Source organism: Pinus tabuliformis, chromosome 9 (assembly GCF_031772625.1).
Source record: "Pinus tabuliformis cultivar Carrire ecotype Pingquan chromosome 9, CPIR1, whole genome shotgun sequence".
Taxonomy (NCBI): domain Eukaryota; kingdom Viridiplantae; phylum Streptophyta; class Pinopsida; order Pinales; family Pinaceae; genus Pinus; species Pinus tabuliformis.
In genome coordinates this window covers 1,680,388,536-1,680,409,981 of record NC_142307.1, presented here as the reverse complement: position 1 = coordinate 1,680,409,981, position 21,446 = coordinate 1,680,388,536, and the positions used below count along the sequence as shown (strand labels likewise).

The following is a 21,446-nucleotide window of genomic DNA, read 5'->3' as shown; positions in this document are numbered from 1 at the left end:
GGTATCGACTCGGCCGATGCTATTTCAATGACTTAGTCGTTGTAAAAAATACATTAAATATTTATTTTTTATAAAAACACATAATTTTAAAGATTTTCATTCATGTTTCCAAACACACAGCATTAGAATATAGATAGAAGACAACATATGATCAAAGTAGGCTCATGAATATATCCATTATATCAAAATGGCACCCAGTGCGCTGTCCAATACATACACGATGATGATATAGAGATCAAAACAAAAACACATAACCAAGGAGGCTATAAATTGCCTCTACAACAAAAGTCTGTGACCAGTACTACTGGCTACTGCTACAGTTGCCAACATCATCTGGCTCAATGTTACTTGGGAGTGGGAGCGAAAGTGGGGAGCGAGAGCGAAAATGGGAGCGGGAGCGACATTTTCAGAAGCTCCCGATTTGGGAGCGAATCCCAGAGGAGTTCGACAACCAATGTCACTAACATCAAGGTACATAGAGGGATTGGTGCTCTTGATTAAATACGAGTTCCATACCCTAATACATTACAAAATTCAATGGAAACATTGCAATCCCCCAATCCTGAAATCTAAAATTCTACTTTCTCCATATGAAATCCAATGAGGCCGGAACCACTGTCAAACATCTTGAATCATTTCATGGTAATGTTAAAAATTTAAGTAAAAGGATCTTTTACTTTAAGAATTTAACATTACCATGAATTTGAATAGCATATCAATACTAGGAGAGGGGAATGGACCCCAAAGACCAAAAAACCAATTAATAAAACCATTTGGAGTCCCCCACACTTAGAAAAAACATAAAAAAATAAAAAAAATTGCGTTTTTGGGGTTTACTGGCTGCATGAAGTGACCCGACCGAGTTGATACGGACTTGGTCGAGTCGACCGAGTTAACACTGACCCGGCCGAGTCATGCCATGACTCAGCCGGGTCAGTGTTAACTCGGCCAACCGAACCGGTTCGACCGCCGAGTCGCAATTTTTTTTACCGGCTCGGACCAACTCGGCTGAGTCGGTTCCGAGCCGGCCGACTTTTAAAACACTGGTACACCATAACCCGTAACCATAACTCGACTTCGAAAACATTAAATCATTCCCTCCAAAATGATTGAGCTATGGTACATTCTCAAAACTGCGCGATGTAACCTTTTGAATTGTTCTGTAGGTTTTTCATTTCACCATTACGTTTGGTGTTCATTTCTCTCTGTGTATTTCCCGGTCTCTCTGCAAATTGGCAAGATTTTGACCTTTTGTACGCCTGTTTCCGCTCTGTCAAACTAAACCCTAGGTTAGAATTCGTTTTCGTAAACACCCATGTTTGTCATTAGAATGAAACTGGAAGGGAGTGACCTTGATGAGATTTATGATGAATACCAATTCCTCTTCCAGCAAGTTGGCTAATGGCCATTTACACTGTTAGTTTCTATAGCATAAGAGGTGTTCTAGTCTCAAAAATTTGTGGAGAGGCTAAAACACATGAGTTCTCTAAAACCCATAAATAATTTATGGAAATTCCACCTAGCAATGGCTCAATCAAATTAATTAGGCATCATTTAGTTTTTCCTAACTTAGGAAAAGGGGTTAATTAATAGTAATTAGTTGAGAAAGGGGTGAATTCTCTAGAGACTCACACAGATCGACTTAGAGATGATCTCAACCATTAATTAAGATTTAATCTTGACCATTAGAGTCCCAACTGGAGATTATAAGGAGTCTATGGGTAGATGGAGAACGTTTGCAGATACTCAATGATTTAGATAGTTCGAGAGATCAAGTAGCAAGTCTTAGAGGGGTAGAGACAGTGATCCAGAGGAGGATTTCCAGTTCCAGAGAGGGAGAAAGCGAGTGACTGAAGTATTCCACGACGCAGCTAGCCCAGATTAGTCGCAAGGGTCGTCCAAATTTTTCTGACGGCGCAGATTAGGGCCGCATGGGTTTTCCCAGTACAACCACGAGGATCGTGCAGGTTTTCCTAGCACAGTTGCAAGGATTGATCAGAAGTCGCGAGGGTCTGCGCAGAGATTGGACGACCAATTTTCAGAGGTCGAGGTTTGCTTGTGGAGGGAGAGAACCTTATCTCCAAATATTTTCTGTCAAATCTTGCTATTTGGATAGTCAACAGGGCTTCCAAAGATTGTAATTAGAATTGATTGCTGCATAATAAAACAAACCCTTAGTTGCTGCACTGGATTTCCCATATTGGGTTTTTCTGGGGACTTTTGTCCAAAAACAACTGTGTTGATTTTGTGTTTGTGCTAGCATTTCTCAGTTCCTATTTTTGCTTCCGCAAATAATTTTTATGGTGAAGAAATTGAAGTGTGACTATTTTGTTATTTTGCTATAAAAAAATAAACTTCATAATTAATTTATCAGTTAGAAGAAATATTTCCAGTTATTGCATTTCAAGGAATTTTCACATACACAACAGTTCCGAGGGTTTAAAAATGGCATTGTCAAAACTTTCACTTCCACTTTTAATGGAAAGTGAGCTAAGCTAGGTGATTTGGAAATCAAGGTTGATGTCAGTTTTCTGGCCAAAACTACTTCCCTTTCCATAAAGGGTGAATAGTGGTCCAAGAATTGTCCCATTCGGGACATCTCATGGTGAAAGCTTTTACAGAACAAGAACCAGGGGTATTGTGTAAAAGGTATGCCTGTGGATTGTCTCAAATCGAAATGGAGATATTTGCTATATTTAATATGCTATTACATAACTTACGAGGGTTGATATACCCTGATGTTTTTGTATCACATCCGAATCTTGATGGTTTTTCTCAGTCATGATCTTGATTCACCCTATTTCTTGCATAAGAGTCTAGCCAAGATGGCGAAAATTTATTAGTCTGACCTAGACCTAGATAGGTCGCTCTTATATGTATTTTGGTTAGACACTATTTGTCTAAAGTCAGTCAAAGTGGGAAAGCTTTCTCCTGCGAAATGGTTTTCAAGAAACCCTATAGTTGAGTCAGCGTGATGTTGCACCAAAGACTCCACTTAACCCTCCTCCTCCAGTTTCGGCTCCACCTGATGCTTAGGCCGATGATGTGAATATCTCTAAATATTTTGGCCTTGAACAACAGTTCGACTTTTCTAGTGATCATAGGGATGAAAACCCTGAAACTCCATTGGCTTGTGTCACTAGGAGCATGGTAAATGACGCTATGTTTTGTCATACTGAATTAAAACCGAAATCTAAGAAATAGGTTGAGAAATCTAGGGAAGTCGGATATTGATCCTAATACAAAACCTGCATGTCAAGAAACAAACAACCAGTGTAAGCAAAATCTTGAGTCTAATGTTAAAGCTAAACAATCAGAAAGAAAATAGTCTAGGCTAAGGTGAAATAGGCGAAAGAGCTCTTCGGCTAAAGAGATATTAGTTGATATCAAAGCTAATGCAGAGCATGTGCATAAAAGACCAAGCCCAAGACTCAAGAAAGCTTGAGTTTTTCTGATAATGAAAAGAATACACCTGATGTTATCAACGATTCTGAAAAAGTTGCTTTTGAAACTTTGTTAGGGCATTAGCGGTATGTGATGACTGTTCCTTGCCTGGAACAATGAATAACTTAGCTCATTCAGAAAAACAACCAGCTCAAATCATCCAAATTAGTTAAGGAAAAACTAACGCAACATGAATCTTCTAGTTTGGAAGCAAAATCATTGACTTCCGATATGCACATTACAGTAAAGTCATCACGGGTCAAAATCGCAATATCTTCAAATCTTGATAATCTGAATGATTCTAATTTTCTAAATAAAGGTTTTATTGCTATTTATGTTCCAACTTTTGGAGATGTCAAGGTATGTTACTATTATAATTCTTATTGTTAAATTTAGAAGGTTGTTATTTTGATTATGTGACAACCCTCTTTCTCGATTATGTCAAATGGTAATTTCGTTTTCTTAATATTGGCACAGGTCTTCGTGTTGGTCGAAACGCTGTTATCACTTTTCGTGGAATGGATCGCTGTGGATAACCTCCAACTGCTATGTACACTTGCAAAAGGATTCTTGTTAGTTATCTTGTTGATTTTCTTTTATCCATTTGGATACAACCATAGGCCGAACAAACAACGTTTATTATTTTGTAAAAGACATTTTCAGAGTTTATTTTTAGACAGAGATAGTAAAAATACTTTTATATAAGCCTCCTATTTGTAATGAAAAGGGGGGTACCTGTGGTATTGTAGAGGGGAACTCTGGAAAGGAAATGTTTTAAATTGTATTTGATTGTGGATATTTTTAAATTACACTCTGTGTATTAAGGCTTGGTTTTATCCAGTAAATTACGTATTGTGTTTTAAATTGTTCCATTGTCATTATTATCTATCGTTTTCTGCCTTTTGTGTGATTTGATTCCTCATGATACAGTGGATAGTAACTATTGTTTGTATGGTTTTATTTTGTAAACAGTTAAAAAATCAACACATTTCTTTTCTGTCTTATATTAGTTCTGTTTTCGCACAAAGTGTCTAGGCACCGCGACAACGCTCAGAGTAACGGCTGTTACACTAATCCTTACTCACTCCATTTAGACTCTCTCCTAGACAAGTCAAGGGGGGTGGTCCTTAAGGTGAATGGATGAGGATAGTGTGTGGAACACAGGCTCTAGGAGATTTTAAGGATGAACAACTTGATGAACTTAGAACAAGTCTTGGTCAATTGAGATAGATAGATTAAAATAAGACACAACCATAAGATAAAATTGATTATAGACCAATGCCTTTAATTTGAATTAACCATAGACTAAATAAAAAAACAAGTTATCCAGAGCAAATTTATAAATGTGGCAAAGCGACGATCATGAACAATTAATTGTAAAATGCCCAAAACTTTAGCATGCAGGATAATCTAGCAAAAATTATCTTTCTCCAATAATCAATATGATTTTTTAAAACATTTATCGCTCTTGACAATAGAGAAATCACAAAAATTGCATTTAATCACCAAAAACACCAAGGAATTTTAAATTAGAATTTTAATTATTCCTTAGGCAATAACTTTAATGTGGTAAATGAAGAAATCAAACTAAATCAAAGGGTTAATAAATTAAAATTTGAATGGGCCATAGGCCACATTAAAAATATTTGATGTGAAAGCGTAATTCCACCTTTAATTTATTTCATTCTTAATTCTCATGTCACCAATTTTTTTTAGATCTTTTATTTTTTAAAATTTTAGAAATTTTTATGTTTTTTGAATGAAAATCAAAATAAAATCAAAACCATTAAAAAATGATAAAGTGTAAAACACATATAAAATCAAATCGGAAAATAAAAAAAAAGGAAATCGAAAAACAATAAACAAAAAAAATTGAATTTTAAAATGAAATGAGTCTAACCCAAAGTTTAGTTTTGAAAAAAAAGGAAAAAATGAAATCGAACCCTAATTCTAACTCACACACATAAAAATAAACGAGAAAAGTCGAAGTGTTTGGTTTGTTGTTTGTGCAGGTGTGGCGGCGGAAGGAATTCGAGCTTGCAGGTTTGAGATGGATGGAGAGGAGGGTTGCGGACATGCCGATGGGAGAAGGAGAGGGAGCTGCAGAGAGGGACGCGGGTTAGGAGAGCAGAACGCTCAGAGGAGAGCTGGACGCGGGAGGAAGGATGCTTAACGGACAGCGAGAATGGAGCTACACGGATTTGCAGGGTAGGAACTCGAACAAACTTGCTGGTGAGTGGGGCAGTGAATGATTCAAAACTTGCAATGAAAGGGAGAAGATTGCAGCAGCAAACAGAAAACCCCAGGCAAGAAAAATATTTCGAATTTTTTTTAGAAACCCCAAAATGCAGACAACACAAAAAAAAATCTGAAATTTTCTGGAGGCTCAATATGGCAGCAGGCAAAAAAAATGGTTTTTCAAAAAAACCTAAGAAAATTTCCTAGAAATTTTGTTTAAAATGTTATGCTTCTGCCTCTGATTATAAGTGAAACCCTTACAAAAAATTTCCAGATTAATTTTATTTTTCAAACACTTGGACTGCAACAAAGTTGGATAATATCCTTGCAAAAATGATTTTGAGGTCAGATCTTACCCTCCAGGGCCTAGATCTGGCTTCAAATCAATCTTCTCTTTCAGATATGCAACCTGTACCTGAAAACAAAAACACCTAGAACCCAGATATAGAAAACAATAAATAAAACCCCAGAAAACCAAATTAGAAAACCAAAAAAAATCTATAGATCTATGCACAAAATGGTAGATCTATCAGATCTGAGGAGTATGAGTCCAACTCTGTTTCCAGATCTGATAATCTAAGGCTCTCAATAGCCAGATCTATCAATTTCCCACACAAAAATTAAATTTTTAAATTTTAAGGGAGGTGTTTAACTCAAAACCCTTTGTGTATATACACATAAAATCTTATGATAAGCCCAGATCTAATTTGGCTGGGCTCTTCAGAAAACACAGATTGAGAGTTGGTTGGTTCAATTGAAAACTTCCCTTAACACCCGAGGATATAAAAATCAAGATTTTCCTGCAAAACTCAATCTGGCCATTACAATAGAGCGAGAAAATGATAGTAAAATTGAGATAAATAGAGATACTTGCTATTACATAAAAAATTTAAATTATCACTTAAACCCCAACTACTGAGCAAGATACCTATACTCAAATCACTCTTTAGAAGCTATCATCAATGGCAAAAAAAATTATGCATGAAAACAACACATCTTACAATATTTCCATGAAGAGTAACACCAACGAAATTTAACCCGAAAGTTTTTATTTATTATCTTGGAAAAATTTATACGAGCTTTTTGCTTAGCACACAAATCAGAGATCGGATAGATCGACTGACAAAAGACTTCCTATTTAAAGATAAATCCTCCAACTGCTAGTTCAAGTGATCCTCGTCAAAACAATCTCAACCATTGATGAAGATTAAAATTCTTTTTAATCTCATATGTCGAAATATTTAAATAGTTGGGGAAATTCGAATTTTTCAATTAAATGCATTTTAATTAACTCAAAAATTAAAATTTTGAGTTAATTTCTCCAAAATTTTGACTTTGACTTAACTCCAGGGATCAAAGGTTTAAAATTTATCAAAATAATTAATTTACCTTAGTCCCTGGGCCTCTTAAAATTTAATTTTTAAGGATCGACAAATTTTGCTTTTGGAGAATTTAAATTTACCTATGACCTAGAATTAGTTAAATTCCTGTCTTAGGATTTTAATTAATTTTTGGCTAGAAACTTTATTTAATTAACTTATGAGGGGATACATTATTTTTCCAACCCTCAAGACACTTTACATCATGATTTTCATATTTTTTACATCTCAAGGAGGAAAATCCATTTGTAATAGACTCTCACAGACTACCCATTTTTGCGACACATATAATTCAACAAACCAAACAATTTGTAATAAAATAACTTAACCAAATAGTTAGGATTATTCTCAAATCACTTTTACATAGATTCGATCTAGAACACTAGGACTCGCGTAAGATCCCAGTGACAAAATCAATTCCGGCTTTGGGGTAAGACTAAAGGAAAACTTTGCCGACCATCCGAGAATGGATCGGTGAGACAAAAAGCCTCCCAGAATGTAGATCATCACTAGAAAAGTAGGTTTACTTAGGCCATTATATACACGACACGAATATGCTGAGATTATTTACATCATATAGATGCAAAATGGGTTTACATTAAAACATCTTGGAGATCAGGTTGATGACGACAGCTGATTGACACGAACACATCGATCAGACGCTATCCCTTTTGCGAAAAAATGGGGTGTACTGCTATGAGTCGTTGACACGTAGTGGTCAACAAATTCAATTCGTATGTGTTTTTATTCAATAAGTATAGTTTCCAGTGACTTGTGTCCTGAGACTAATTACTAATCTGGGCATACATCTAGTCTAGGTTTCTGTGGTTTTATCCCAATAATTTAGAACTTAGATTATGTTACTTTCATTATATGAATTGAATTAATTTGCTGTAGTAATTTTTGTGCTTATATGTTCATTTCAATTATTTTCTTATTGGTTTTATTCATAAACAAGTAATTGGATGAATGTTTCTTTTATGAAATTGTTACAGTAACCCTCTACATCTCAGCCGAGTAATAGAAGTAGATTGCATTAGTTAGTTTCTTTTGCATTTATTCTTGATGTTAATCATTAGAATAGATACAATTTGATCTGCATCTATTCAAAAGATAAGAGGTTTGCATTTTAGCAGCTATCTGTCTTTTCTTTCACATTAAGGATTGTCTTTCTTAGTTTTAATTTTAATTTATAATTGCATATATAAATTAAAATTAGGAATTCTGTTTTCATCTCTCTGTACATAATTACGTTTTTATTCCTTTGTACCAGTCACGTTTGTGTTCTGGTCTTTACTGTCACGGACTATAATTATTTGTAGAGATTTTGATATTGCTAACCATCATTTAATTCTTGTATATTATTTTCTTTAACTGATATTCTTTCTGTACAATTAATAGTTTAGTTTTATTATATTTATTAGTTATTAGTTGTATACTGTATTTAATTTATTAACTCGTAGCTTTAGAAATATAACATTAGTTTAGGTATATATAATTAGTGTAGGTTAGGATTAGTTTTTCCCTGGTTGCTTCTTTGTGAGAGGAGGAAACCAAAGGCTAACAGAGCCTATAAACCCGTCGAGGATGACTACACTAAACTGTTAGGGTTATTTGAAGAGCTCTGGTCTGGGTCGTTTCTTCCTTGTTGACTAGGTTGCATAAAAACCGCATCAACAAAACTTTGATCGTTGCTCCTCAATCAGTGCGTTTTGCCAACGACAATTAATTATCCAACATTGTGCCCTCATCCTTCTCTTCCTAAGCAGATCTTCGATGCATGCAAGGAGGCCAAGTTCGAATGGCTATTCACACAAGTGCAAAGAGTTCCTTTTGCCAGTTAACTAGAGCAAGTCTTAGTTACTCTTGGACTAGCTCTCAGTTAACTGGCTCAAGTTGCTCCTTGATTTCCTCTAGTTGTGAACCGAGTTAACTGAGGACTTAACTCCTCACTTCACTTGTCTCTGGAGTCTTAACTCGTCCTAACTGAACTTGTCTCTGAAGTCTTAACTCCTACTAATTGGACTTGTCTCTGCCACCTCATCCTGTAGTCTAACTGAAGAAGACTCCAACGAACTGAAGCTCCAACACTACGCATGCAAGCTAAACTGGAAATCAACTCATCCCAACTGAAGTCTAACTTATGAATACACATTCATGCTAGAGAAAGACAATTTGAAGTCTTTACTGGCTAAGGCACAAACCAAAAGACCTTCCTTCATTATATTTACAACAAAATCAACTTTTGCAGTGTAACTCATTGAGCCATAATTCACTTTTGTAGTGCTCAACTTCTATGCAATATGAAATCCAGAACTCCTCTTTGCATGTGCATCATAGTATCATACTATCTGTTCATGGAATTTTAATGAAATTCCTTATTCAGATGAGTGTTATCAGAAATGAACTGCAACTGTTAAAATTGGTTGGTCAGACTGGTTCTGGGAGGCTTCCCGTTAGAACCAGTCTCGCAAACTGCAATTGATCAGTTTTGGTCTGAACTGGTCCTGAACCTGTTAGAAATAGCCCTGAATTGGTGTGAACCAGCTGGTTCAAGCCAAAACTACTCAGAACCAGCCAGTTCAAGCAGTTTTGTATCGTTGCGACTCTCTCCCCCAACAAAATTAAAATCAAATTAAGAACACAAAAAACTAAAAGTTTATAACTACACGAAAGCCTAATTTTGATCTGTTTAATGATGCCCCTCTTTTATCGCAAACAAACTTATCGTGGATGATTTGCAGCCATTTCCACTGCCACAGAATACTGACACTGGTGTTAGACTTTCAAGGTCACAGAGCCAAGATCCTGAGCTTATCCATGTAGAAAACGTAGAGGATCTACATTTGGATGATGATGAACCTTGATTTGATTGTAGACTCTAGTATTTTTATTTCTGGATTGCACGGGCCATTTAGAGCCCAAATGTTAATGTATTTTGGTTCACATTTTTTCCCCAAGGAAAACCTTGCAGGGAATCCCCTGGGCACTTCCCCTAAGTGGACAATAGCGAGTGTAAAGTTTAAACCCGTCGGCACTGACTTTGCCACCTGATCCTACAGGGACTTTGAGTGTTGGCATGCAACAGAGATGAACCTTGATTTGATTGTAGACTCTAGTATTTTTATTTTTGGATTCCATTGGCCATTTAGAGCTCCAATGTTAATGTATTTTGGTTCACATTTTTCTCCGAGGAAAACCTTGCAGGGAATCCCTTAGGCACTTCCCTTCAGCGGATGATAGTGAGTGTAAAGTTTAAACCCGTCGGCACTGACTTTGGTACCTGATCATACGGGGACTTTGAGTGTCGACATGCAACAGAGGCAGCCAGCCTGTGGCATCAACCAAAAAGCTCCTGCATGAAGCTTAAGGCACTCAATGCCATCCTGGGGGATTGACCCAAAACCTCTTGCATGAAGCTTTAAAGCACTCAACCACTCGAGCTAGCTCACTGGGCTGTATTTTGGTTCAGATTTATATTGCATTCGGTGCATCTTGCTATATTCATCCTTGCAATGATATATATGTGACAAGTTTACATATTTGGTGACTAATGGTTTGGATTTACATGGTTGTACATGAAGATATATTTATTTCATCAAAATTTGAATATTTTATGTATTTTTTGGTTCACTGGTTGCATGTCCTTTTTTAAACCAATTCCAGTTTTTTGGGTTGACCGGTTTGGGTCGTGATAACATTGGTTCAGACTAACAATTCTTTTGAACCACTTCTATTATACTGTATCAATTCTTTCTCAGACACACAAGTGTTATTTGAATCTGGAAAGCTTCTCTACTTAACCAAGTAAATCTTGTAACTCCTATCAATGTAATCATTAATGTAGAACTCCGTACAGAACCTCTTGTCTTTCCATTGGGTATAGAACTTGATTACCAGTGGTGGCAATTGTTGCTTCATCTTTAGAATACTTAATCCTCAGTATCCTCTCGATGGCTTTCCGCCTTCCACCAAACTGAAAATTCACATATCTTTTTGGCTCCTCCAAATGCCTTCCTTGTCTTCTACAACCGAAGCATTTTCTCTGTGAGCCATACTTGTTCTGATAGAAAATTTATGCAACAGCAGCTGTTAATTCTTTGCTGCCTGCCTGTAGACAGTTTGCATCCTCTGCGACATTCTGTATCCTGCAGTAGACAATTTACTACTCTGTACAATCATTTTCCAAAGAGCCAACATTATTTAGTAATGTGAGGTCTTGACAGCAGAAATCTGATAATCCCTTGGAGAAAAAATGTCTGATTTATAATCAGAAGAATATTATAGTATCCCTCTACAAGTAAGCTATAATTACGCTTGACTTCTTTCCTTTGTATTTCCACTGACACATAGAAGCTTCTGATGTATACAATATAATTATGATTTAGTTACAACAATTTGTTGTAAAAACCTGCTCAACTTCCAACCCCAAGTTCACCTCTCTGTTTTCTTGTCATCCATAGAGCTTGATTTTGCATAGAGTTTAAGGGCATTACAATCCAGTTTTGTGGGTTAACTTGTTGAACCAAAATCCAATTTTTGTGATATATCTAGGTGAGCCACAACTTTTGCAGTGCTCATGTCATCTACAGCTTGAAACCACAACTCCTATGATTTGTGCCTGCCTCAAAATGTCTGTCAATTACTGGACAGAGGTTCATACTAGTGTGTGCATACATACATGTACACATATATAATAGTACATGATAACAGTTTTGCAGAAATAGGACTTGGCAATGACTAGGCCAAGGTCTCAAATTGTTGACTTAAAAAAAATTGGCAAACACTTGGCGGAAATTGAAAAATGCAGAAATTTGAATTTTATCCGGCTAATTAAAATATCTTTGCTACAGATTAAACACCTCATTTTCCCTCTAGTGGCATGCTGAAGGAAGCTACCACTCATGGACATAAAATCTGCAAGAAAAAATGGGCAAAATGAACCATAAAAGTGAGTTTAAAAACAAATTCCCTCCATATCCTGACAGTTTTCTTAGACTGCCTAGCTTTGAATAGGGCCCAGTATATGGATCGGTGCCTATATTGCTTGTCCAGGGCTTCATTGAATATTTGTTGGCTACAAGAACAGGGTTATTGACAGTAAATAGAGATAGAACCTCACCTTACCATTACCACACCTTACCATTACCTTATCATGCTTCAACCAGAAGAGATAAGGCTATGCTTCAACCAGAATTAGCACCTTCAGTAAAAAGAGATAGAACCTCACCTTACCACGTGTTATGGACTCTGTGAACTTTCCTAGGCTCACTCTTGGGATTCTTGTTTGATATCTTAATCCTCTAGCTTGAACCACACCTTTAGCACATACTCCTCACTTGGTCTTTACTCCTGTTGAACCCCGACTGTGTCTTATTTATTATGTCATTTCTTAGGCCATGAGCCGGGGATTCTTCCCATAAATAACTATCTGTGAACAGCCTGTGCTTCGGTCATGCCTTGATTAATCTCGACTATTCAAGTCGATCGTTTACCAGTCAGTTCATTTTGCCCGGCCTCTGGAGGAGAACCTCATGGTCCTTTTCTTACTGGTACAATCTTCGGACATATGGGAGATAACGCTGAATGAAGGTAAAGACACAGAGAATGAGGGAATTTGAAAAATAGGGAGACTCATGATTTTTCTGATCTGCTGTTTTTTCATAAGTAGTTGATCTTTGTAATCCAAGTTCTCATTTTGGCTTCGACCCAATGGCAAGGCTTGCGACATTTCCTGATAAACTCTCTCTCTCTCTCTCTCTCTATATATATATATATATATATATATATATCGGCATACACAGTAGTCTTTATATCAGTGGGGTCACCTTCATGCATTACGGGGTCATACAAGGGCGCATGTTGTGTAGACCCACATCATTAGTTCAAAATATGGCATTTACAGATAGCCCATTTATGGATAGCCTATTTACGGATAACCCATTAAAATGTTAAAATTTCATGACTAATTTTCCTGCAATCCCAACCCGGCTTTAATTTCACCTTATCACTCCCAATCTGTTAAATGCTCTTTCCCATAAACATACATTCAACATATAGAATTCTGGAAATGAAAATTTCAGATTAAAACACATGAGACTGTCAACACACGCTGAAAATAAATATGTACATAAACAGACCAGCAACACATAAAAATACACAGATTTTTGGTCAACTTAGACCCAGGCAAAACCCCTTCAATCTTCTTCGGGGAAAACCTGTTAGAGAGCTCTTCAAATTTATTTATCTTTCAAGTTCAGGAAAAATACATTTGTAGACAAAACAAAACAGAAAAATACAACTTATCGCTTCAACCCAAAACTCCTCTAAAACCGTGCCCACTTTGTGTCGATTTCCATGCCCACTTGTAGCTGAAAATATGTAGTGTACAAATTTTTCAATTTTTTTCCAAAAACTTCTCTTGAACGGCGTGCAACTGACAACATTAAATGCTGTTCATACTGTACCTTCTGTTGTCTTCTAGGCCTTGATTTCCGTGCCCAACTTTGCCTAGAAACCACTCCTTTAGCTTGTTGCAACAAATTTCTCCTTCAAAACTTTTCTCCACCTCTCAGCCTCCTTTTTCCAATCTGCTCATGAAGAATGAATGCAGTCTCTCTTTTCTTTTCCCCCTTTTGTTTCCCTAAATTACTTTTGGGCAACCCTAAGATCTAATGGCTCAGATTCATTGAGATCAAGGGATGAAAATAAATGTGCATTTAATTCTCGCTTTCTATTTTTTAACTCACCCATTAAATAAAGTACCCACATTGTACCTTATGTCTAAAGTCACTTTTTACTTTATAATTTAACATTGACTTTACCACTTATAAAGTCACTTTCACTTTATAAAGTCACACTTACGAAAAGAATTATTTTGGACACTTTTCTCTAGGTAAAGACTAACCCATGGGAAACCACTTGTCCAAGGTACATTAAAAATCAACACTCCCTCTTACCGAGGGAAGTGTTTCTCAGGGCACCCATCTTGTCCCTGAAATGAACATGCTTGCCTCTTGGCAAGGACTTCGTGAGAACATCGGCCACTTGCTCATTTGTTGATATATACTCCAGCGTCACTGCCCCCTTCTGAACATAGTCCGCGATGAAATGATATTTGATGTCAATGTGTTTTGACCTGTCATGAAACACTGGATTCTTCGTGAGTTTAATGCTACTCTGATTATCACAACGAATAATTGTCAGTCTCAACTCCTGATCAAATAGGCCATACAACAACTTGCGAAGCCAAATGGCCTCACAACTAGCATGGCTAGCAGCCATATACTCAACTTCCGAAGAGCGCAAAGCAATTGACTTTTGTTTTTGACTGAACCACGAGACAACTGTCGAACCCAATTCGAAGCAACACCCTGAAGTGCTTTTCCTGTCAGAAGCACACCTTTCCCAATCAGAATCTGTGTAACCTGCGAACCTCACTCCATCTCCCCACCTATAATCTAGACCATAATCAACAGCCCCCTGCACGGAGCGAAGAATGTGCTTTGCAGCTACCCAGTGCACCCTCCTAGGCTCAACCATGAACTGCCTAAGTGTGTTCACTGCAAAGCATATATCTGGCCTAGTGTTGACCAGATACATCAAGGACCCAATAAGCTGCCTATACAATGTGGGATCCACCAAACTAGAATCTGAAGCATGAAGCTTCTTCCAGTTGGTGATCATAGGTGTAGACATGGGTCTACAGTCTAACATGTGAAGTTTGCTCAACACATCCACAACATATTGCCCCTGCCCCAGAAAGATATGCCCTTCCTACCACACCTCAAGCCCCAAAAAGTAATGCATCAGCCCAATGTCCTTCATCTCAAACTCCATAGCAAGATCCTCCTTGCAACCACTAATTATTCTCTTTGCCCCAGTAATGAACAAGTCATCAACATACAACACAAGAATGAGCGGATCATCCCCTACAACAATGTAGTATAGGTTCGGATCTGCATCACTCTTCGTGAAACCCATCTACTGCAAGTAAGTATCAATCCTCAAATACCAAGCTCTCAGAGCTTGCTTAAGTCCGTAGAGTGCTCGCCTCAACCGGCATACATGGGTCTCTCGCCCAAGTACCTCAAAGCCCTGTGGCTGCTCAACATACACCTCCTCTGTAATGCTGTTCAGAAATGCGGTTTTCACATCCATCTGATGGATCTGCCAACCCATTTATGCAGCGATAGAAATAAGGGACCGGATAGAAGTGTACCGAGCTACGGGTCGAATGTCTCATCATAGTCAACTCCCTCTATCTATGAGAACCCTTTAGCCACAAACCTCGCCTTGAACTTCTCAATGCTGCCATTCGCAACATGCTTGATCTTGTAGAGCCACCTGGAAGTCACAACTGACTTTCCCTCAGGCCTAGGCACCACTTCCCAGACATTGTTCTTAATGATAGAGGCATACTCCTCCACCATAGCCTCTCTCCATACCTCCTGGCTGGCAGCCTCCTCATAACTAGTAGGCTCAGAGTCATCAATGTTGGTAGCCTTGGCTACATAACTATAAAATTGCTCAGGTGGCACACTTTCCCTGTTCACCCTCTTCGGAGGACCAACAGACTACGCTTCCTTCACGGTGTCTTGAAGCCACTTTGGCCTCCTCTTCCCTGAAAAAGCTTCCCCATAGGGAACCTCATCCTTTTCCCCCCAGTTTGGTGAACTTGAAGGTTTGCCAACTGACCTTGGTGTGCTTGTACTAGCACTTGTCCTCAAAGAACCTGTACCGACACCTGTGCCTGTGTCAGCTGAAGTGCCATGTGAACTCTGTACCAGTGGAATCCCTAAAGAAGTGCTCGGTGAACTCGTCACTGGTGCCCCAGACGTCACTGACACTGAAGTACCTCCTGTACTAGTCGATCCAGAACCCGAAGGTCCTGCTCCCTGTACTTGACCTCCCTACTGAGGAGAAGTCTGTGACTCTCTCTCATCATACTCCTGTGATCTTTGATAGGCCCTTTCCTCCTCGAACTTCACATCCCTCCTAATCACCACTCTCCCTTTAGAAGGAATGAAGATTCGATAGGCCTTCAAAGTCTCGTTGTAACCCATAAAGATACCCTTCTCTGCCATGGGTTCTAGCTTCGTCCTCTGCTCCTTTGGGATATAAGAATATGTGAGACATCCAAAGATACGAAGATGTCCCACATGAGGCTTCTCTCTAGTGAAAGCCTTCTCCGAAGTCATATTCCTCAATACTCTGTGAGGACTTCTGTTCTGAAGATAAACAACAATATTGCAGGCCTTAACCCACAAAAACAAAGGCAACCCCTGATCATGAATCATCGCTCTAGTAGCCCTAACAATAGCTCTGTTCTTCCTTTCAGACACCCCATTTTGCTGGGGGTTCTAAGGAACCGTGAACTCTCTGCTAATGCCCTCCTATGCACAGAAGTCAGAAAACCTACCATCGGTGTACTCACCACCATTGTCTGACCTTAAGAACTGAGTCTTCCTACCTGTTTGCTTTTCCACAAGAGCTTTGAACTCTTTAAAGCGACTGAAGACCTCATCCTTGGTCTTCAGGAAATATATCCAAGTCCTCCTAAAGTAGTCATCAATGAATATAACATAATACTCATAACCACCCAAAGACACTTGAGACATACAACCACTAACATCAGTATAAATCAAGTCTAGTATACCTGTAGATTTGTTGTCGCTCACTGGGAATGGTAACTTGGTGTACTTGCCCAAAGCACACCCTCTGCAGACCTCATAATGCTCGACACTAAAATCAGGAACTCTAGTAGTGTTCTCCTTCAGTACTCTCAAAGCTCCATGATGCATATGCACCATCCTCTGGTGCCATAACTCGCACAAGTCTCTACTGCTGGTGGTACTAGTTTGTGCTACCAGATGTGCTACTCACCAATGCTCCCGCTGTCTGAAAATTGAACCTGTATAGTTTCCCAGAGCGGACTCCAATCACTTTGGCTGAAGTGATGGAAGCTCCCCTGGGATGCATCAATCCCTGCCCTCTTGAGAAAGTGACGCCAAACCCCTTCTCCTCCATAACAGACACTGAAATCAAGTTCTTCTTCATCCCCAGAACATACAAAACATTCATGACCTTTAAAGGAGGCAAAGACTCCCCCTCAAAGGTCATAGTCCCCACACCAACAACTCTCACAATGCGGTCATCTCCTAGTACAATCTCAATATCAAGTGCCCTCTTTGCAAACTCTGAAAAGAACTCCGTGCACCTGCCATATGGCGGGAAGCCCCGCTGTCTATGTACCACACATTGGATGATGTACTCCTACTAGATGTAGAAGTAATAAATGCAAAGTCCTTGTTAAACTGTGAAGCAAACCGCTGCACCTCTGCTGAAGCTGCAGTACCCTTCTTCCCCTTGTTCTGCCTCTCAAGACACGTAGCAAAATAGTGCCCCATCTTTTGACATGCCCAACATTTGACTTTGGACATATCCGTATCTTTCTTCTTTTCTTCTCCTTTCCCTTAGCCCCATCTGATGAGGCCCCTTTCTTGGCCTTTCCTTTGTTCTTCCCCAGGTTGTCAAGGCTACATCCTCCTCATCTGCTATCTTCACCTCACTATTGCTAGTCTTCCATATCTCATGCTGCAAACAATCATCCTAGAATCTGTCCCAATTGGGAAGATTCTCCCTAGAGGTAACAACATCTCCAAAGACCTCCCAATACTTGGGAAGTCCCACTACAACTATCCTGACTAACTCTGTGGGTGCAACTGCTTCACCAATAGCAGCGAAATCATCACGAAATCATCACGTACCTATTTGACCCTGCCAAGATAATGAACTACACTTTCAGCCTTTGTCATCCTGATGTTCTTCAATTGTTCTTTGAATACCATCTTCCTGCTCTCATTGGTACTCTGATAGAGAGTGTTTAGAGCTATCCACATTTGATATGCATATATGTTTCCTCTCACCTGAGGAACCACATGATCCTTCAGAGTGTCCATCAAAATCCTTTTTGTCTTTGCATTATTTTTTGTGAATTCAACAAGTTCATCTGCAGTAGTAGGAGGTACAACCATTTGCCGCACTATGTCCCAAACTGTTGTCTTCTCAAACACTGTCTGAATTCTGTCCTTCCAAACGGCATAGTTGGATATCCCATCTAGTCTGTCCTCTATCCTTAAGAACATGACCATCACTACTGTCGAAAATTTACAAAACCAAGAAAATGGACAAATGAATTTTCGAGCACACCTTGCTGTCCCAAAAGTTCAGTCTGTGTGAAATTTCCCTTTGCTGTCCCAAAATATCAGTTTGCTGTCCAAAAACTCAGTTTGTTTTCCAAACCACTGTTTGCTGTCCCAAACTATTGTGTGCTGTTCAAACTGCGATTTTCAGCCTGTAGCTCTGATACCATGTTGAAATTTGTTGACTAAAAAATTTCCTACAATCCTAACCCAGTTTTAATTTCACTTTATCACTCCTATTTGGTTAAATGTCCTTTCCCATAAATATACATTCAACATATAGAATTCTGGAAATGAAATTTTTAGATTAAAAACATGGGACTGTCAACTCATGCTAAAAATAAATATGGACATAAACAGACCAGCAACACTCATGAAAATACACACAGATTTTTGGTCAACTTAGACCCACGCAAAACCCCTTCAATCTTCTTTGGGGAAAACCTCATAGATAGCTCTTCAAATTTATTTATCTTTCAAGTTCAGGAAAAATACATTTGCAGACAAAACAAAACAACAAAATACAACATATCTTTTTAGCCCAAAAATCCTTGAAAAATGTGGCCACTTTGCCTCGATTTCCATGCCCACTTGAAGCTGGAAATATGTACTGTACGGATTCCTATGGATTGTACGGATTTCCATACCATTGTACGAACTATATGGATTTTTAATTTTTTTTCCAAAAACTTCTCTCGAACAGTGTGCAGCTCACAACATTAAATGTTGTTCGTACTGGACCTTCTACTGTCTTCTATGTCTTGATTTCCGTGCCCATCTTTGCCTAGAAATCACTCCTTTAGCTTGCTGCAACAAATTCTCCTTTGAAACTTTTTTTTTAGCTCTCAGCCTCCTCTCCAATCTGCTCATGAAGAATGAATACAATTTCTCTTTTCTTTTCCCCCTTTTTTTTTTGTAAATGACTCTTGGGCAACCCTAAGATTTAATGGCTCAAATTCATTTAGATTGAGGGATGAGAATAAACGTGCATTTAATTCTCACTTTCTATTTTTTAACTCACCGATTAAATAAAGTACCCATATTGTACTTTATGTCTAAAGTCACTTTTCACTTTATAATTTAACATTGACTTTACCACTTATAAAGTCACTTTCACTTTATAAAGTCATACTTAGGAAAAAAACTATTTTGGACAATTTTCCCTAGGTAGAGACTAACCCATGGGAAACCACTTGTTCAAGGTACATTAAAAATCACAATAAAATTTGCAGAATAATTATTTCTTTTTGATCTCATTTTCTAACGACTAACATTTAATTTTTATACATGTATTCTTTTACAAGCTTGGTTTCATCCTCCATAGTTTCCGCCACACCATTTTGCTCAGGAGTATATGGTGTAGTAGTCTCCCTCTTAATGCCAAATTGTTTGCAAAAGTCATGGAACTCATTGGATTCATACTCAGTCCCATTATCAGTCCTTAAGATCTCGATTTTCTTTTCAGTTTGATTCTCGATCAAGGCTTTGTAGTGACGAAACCAAGTGAACACTTCATCCTTCTTTTTCAAGAAGTATATTCAAGTCTTGCGAGAATAGTCATCTGTAAAAGTGAGGTAATATAAATATCATACCGGATATCTCTGAGTGAACCAACTGTAATATATCAGAGGTCTTGCTTTGACTTGAGGGGAATAGTCCCCTTTTGAGCTTTCCTTCGGCACATCCCGGACATACACCTTCTTGCTCTAATTTGAATTCGGGCAACCCAGTCACCATTTTTCTCACATCGGGTAGAGCTTTATACTGAAGGTGAGCAAACCTCCGATGCCATAGTTCGGACTGAAGAGATGTGTTACAAGACATGACACCCAATGGAATTCCTCCGACCTGATATAATGAATAAACTTGAAATCCAAGAGTGAAAGCATCTTTAAAGTTCTTTTTCCATACACGTACCTTGCCATCGATGAAGGCCACCTTGTAGCCTTTGTCTTCCATTACTAAAATGGACACCAGGTTCTTTTTGAGATTAGGTACATATAATACATCTTGTAAATGAATTGTATTTCCCTAATTCAATTGAAGAGTGACATTCCCTATGCCTTTCACGGGATATTTTGAGTTGTTCCCAAGAATAATTTCCAGTTTGGTCTCCTTCTCTATTAGATTAGAGAGAGCTTCTTTGTAACCAGTGAAGTGCCTTGAGGCACCACTATCAATAAGCCAATTTCCCAGCGAGTCCGGGGGAGCAGTAGTAGAGAGGGCCGCTGGTAGATAATATTCATCTTGCTTATTGTTAACAACGTTAGATTCATACCTGGAGTTTCTTGCCTTCTTGAAGGGTTGTCCTCTTCCTTGATTTCCGACATTTCTTTTACCTCTGCCATTTGACCTGCCATTCCTTTGATTGCCTTGAGAGTGATTTTGATCATCGTCATGGTGTGAGTCCCTTTTATTAGGGCACTCCCTTGCATAGTGGCCATTTTGTTGCAATTGTAACATGGACCTTTTCTTCCACCTTTTGGTGCTGCCTTTCCTTTGGATTTAGCCCCAGAATTGTTTGTTCTTTTAGCATGAGAAGAAAAGGCAGAGGGATGGCCTTTAAGTGCGGGCATTTCTTGCTCTTCCATCCTTGTCTCTTCTTGAATACATCTCGCCATCAATTCCTCAAATCCAAAAATTACATTATTGTTGAGAAGAGTAGTTCTGAATATATACCATTCAGGTGGTAGTCCTCCAAGAGTTGTGAGTGTCATTTCCCTATCAGGAACAACTTCTCCAATAGATAGGAGATCATTCTTGATCTCGGTGATCCTTAAGAAATATGCTTGCATACTCTCATCTTTGCCCTTCTTAATTTCCTTCAGCTTATTTCTAAGGAACAAAACTTGATTTGCATCATTAACTTCAAATAAACTCACCAACCTATTGTAGATTTCCTTGGAGGTGGTCAGCTCGGAAACATAGGCCACTAGGCGCTTGTCGATAGAGTGTCAGATGATCTTCCTTGCTTTGGCTTCTCCCTTGGTTCATTTGTTCCTAGCAGTAGCTGATGTATTTGATGGAGGCTCAACAATCCTGCCTCTCACATGGTCCAACACTTCCTGCTCTTCTAATGTTAGATCGAGAGACATCTTCCATCCGTGATAGTCAGACTTCTCATGGAGTTTGTCTTCAGCAGGGAAGTGCGCTGAGGACCCCATGATTTCTTTAAGATAGC

The 21,446-nt window shown here is 38.5% G+C and overlaps 1 protein-coding gene across 13 annotated transcripts in view; it reads left to right on the top strand.

Moving 5' to 3' along the window:
• The window catches only part of LOC149155338 (putative WD repeat-containing protein C2A9.03), a 188,522-nt gene that overhangs the window by 50,993 nt on the left and 116,083 nt on the right, over nucleotides 1-21,446 (top strand). For 6 of the 13 annotated variants that reach the window (XM_089445367.1, XM_089445373.1, XM_089445370.1 and 3 more), the window contains one exon: nucleotides 3,922-4,016. The exons of 5 other annotated variants lie outside the window; for them this stretch is intronic. The gene's annotated coding sequence lies outside the window, so the exon portion shown is untranslated. The remainder of the gene's footprint in view (nucleotides 1-3,921; nucleotides 4,017-21,446) is intronic. 2 more of the 13 variants (XM_089445376.1, XM_089445375.1) reach the window with 1 other exon arrangement.